The sequence below is a fragment of the Spinacia oleracea genome, chromosome 1, assembly GCF_020520425.1.
Source record: "Spinacia oleracea cultivar Varoflay chromosome 1, BTI_SOV_V1, whole genome shotgun sequence".
Lineage (NCBI taxonomy): Eukaryota > Viridiplantae > Streptophyta > Magnoliopsida > Caryophyllales > Amaranthaceae > Spinacia > Spinacia oleracea.
In genome coordinates this window covers 56798755-56801537 of record NC_079487.1, presented here as the reverse complement: position 1 = coordinate 56801537, position 2783 = coordinate 56798755, and the positions used below count along the sequence as shown (strand labels likewise).

The 2783-nt window shown below is 43.1% G+C and overlaps 1 non-coding gene across 1 annotated transcript; it reads right to left on the bottom strand.

Annotated features, from left to right (window-relative positions):
- Window positions 1-831: 831 nt before the first annotated feature.
- Window positions 832-937, bottom strand: LOC130466636 (small nucleolar RNA R71). Its single transcript, XR_008926808.1, has one exon. It is a non-coding gene; the product is annotated as a small nucleolar RNA R71 (small nucleolar RNA).
- Between the last annotated feature and the right edge of the window lie 1846 nt (window positions 938-2783).

Below are 2783 nucleotides of genomic sequence, written 5' to 3'. Positions count from 1 at the left end.
TGATAAATTACACATTTTTATTATTGCTTTAGCTTTACTAGTTAATACTCAAAATCAATTTTCGTTATTGAAATAATTCGTATAATTGGGCAAAAACTAATAGAACTTGTCTCCCTGTGGGATCGACCCGTATTTGCTAAGTATCTGCTAACAACAGACACCGTGCACTTGCGGTATCACTTTTTAACTCATCAAGTTTTTGGCGCCGTTGCTGGGGAGACGGCTAGATTCTATTAGTTTTAGTTTGATTATTTGAACTATTTCCATTGTCTTATTGGAACTCTTAGTTCCAATTGAGGCAAATCTCACTGCGTTTTCTTTCGTTGTTGTTTATGCCCAGGTCTGCCAGAACGGGTACCTTGGTTCCTCCCGATCCCGATCTCGAAAAGACCCTTCGCCAACTAAAAAAGCAACAGAAAAAGAAGAAGCAGTCAGGGTCCCAAGACTCACAGACTCCACCGAGTCACACGATGTCTAAATCCCTGAAATCATATGGGGTTCCTTCCTCGAATAGTGTTCCGACTGGGCTCACAATGCCAACTATTGATGCAGTCAACTTTGAGATCAAGCCCGCTCTAATCTCCATGGTATCACAAAGTCAATATGGTGGCCATCCATCTGAGGAACCCACCAACCATTTGCAGAGGTTCAACCAACTGTGTGGTACTATCAAGCATCAAGGGGTCACTCAAGACCAATTGAAAGTCATGTTGTTTGGTTTTAGCCTTCGTGATAAGGCCCAGACATGGTTGAATGATGTCAAGGAGACAGAGTGGAGTGCTATTTCACAAGCCATTCTAGAAGAATTCTTCCCACCCACCAAGACTGCTGAAATAAGGCATAAGCTGACTACATTCACTCAAGAACCCGGTGAATCACTTCGAGAAGCCTGGGATAGATTCAAGGCTTTGCAACAGTCGTGTCCGCATCACAACATTGAAAAGTGGTTCTTGGTTCAGATTTTCTATCATGGTTTGCAAGATGAAACAAAGAACACGATCGATTCTGCTGCTGGGGGTGTTTTTCTTGACAAAGAAGTGGATGCAGGTTATGATTTTCTTGCCAATTTAGCTGCCAACCATTACAGCACCACCAGAACCACATCTAAGAAGGGAAAATTGGATGTCGATGCTTATGCTCTATTGTCCTCACAAGTGGCAGCCTTGAACCTGAAGATCGATTCTTTGAATGCTCCTCAGTCTAGTACACCCCCAATGAGTATCAATGCTATGTCTAGTGTAGCTCCAGTGACAACTTCTTACTGCGAAGTATGTGGCATCCAAGGTCACTTTGGTCATGAGTGCTCTTATAGTTTACAGGATACTACGCAATTGGAGCAAGTGAATGCTTTTCAACAGAGACAACCCAATAACCCATATTCCAATTCATTTAATCCGGGTTGGAGGAATCATCCAAATTTCTCATATCGGGCCAACAATGTTCAGAATCCTCCGCCCCAACAACAATGTTCGCAACCACAGTTCCATCCACCTCAGGCACATGTTGCTAGGCCTCCATTTCCACAAGGAGCCTCACATAATGCTCCCCCGGGGTTTAATAGGCCCCACCAAGGCTATCAACAACAAGCCCCTCAGACCAGTGCTACTCCAGAGCCTAACATGGGTGATCTGTATAAGCTCATTGCAAATATGTAGAAGACCGCAGAGATAGCCCAAAAGAACCATGATGAGAGCATCAAAGAGTTGAAGAATCAAAATAGAATGTTGGAGAATCAAGTTGCTCAACTTGCTGACACTCTATCTCAAAGGCAACCGGGTACACTACCAGGGCAACCTACTCCGCCCCAGAACAGAGAAAGTGCCAATGCTATCACTCTTAGAAGTGGCACTAAATATAATGGACCCCCCGATGCCCACTGATGATGCAACTCTTGCTAAGGGGAACACAGATGGACCAGAGAAAGCAATTGATGTAGAACCTCAAGTCTCGAAAGTTGAAAATGCTGATGACGTTGGCGCAAATAAGGGGAAGGAGAAGATCTCTGATTCTCTCCCTATTGTGCCTAAGCTTCCTTTCCCTCACCGGATGCAGAAAACTAAGGTCGATCAACAGCTTGGTAAGTTCTTGGCAATGGTCAAGAATCTTGAGGTAACGGTCCCTTTTACTGATTTAATATCTCAAGTTCCTGTTTATGCAAAAATTTTGAAAGAGATGATCACTAAGAAAAGGGATTATGGTGGTGTGGAGAGAGTCGCTCTAACTGAAGAGTGTAGTGCGATATTGCAAAATAAGTCTCCACCCAAACTTAAGGATCCGGGTAGTTTTTCCATCCCCTGTCATGTAGGTGCATTGTTCATTGATAAAGCATTGTGTGATTTAGGTGCAAGTGTGTCTGTCATGCCCCTTTCTGTCTGTAATAGGTTGAATATGGGAAAACTAAAATGCACACAAATCACTGCAAATGGCAGATCGTTCTATAAAGTATCCCTTGGGTATTTTGGAGGATGTTCCTGTCCGGGTGGGGAAATTCTACATTCCTGTTGATTTTGTAGTGCTAGATATGGAGGAGGATAGTCAAATCCCCATAATTTTGGATAGGCCATTTATATGTACTGCAGGTGCTGTCATTGATGTCAAGTCTGGGTCTCTTACTTTGAGTGTTGGTGATGATACTGTTACTTTTAATCTAACCAATGCTATGAAGTCTCCTATGCTTGAGAATACTTGTTGCAGGATTGACATTGTAGAAAAGATTTCTCTAGAAAACATCCCTAGGATGTTGTATGATGATCTATTGCTGGCGACTCTCACCTTGGAGGCCC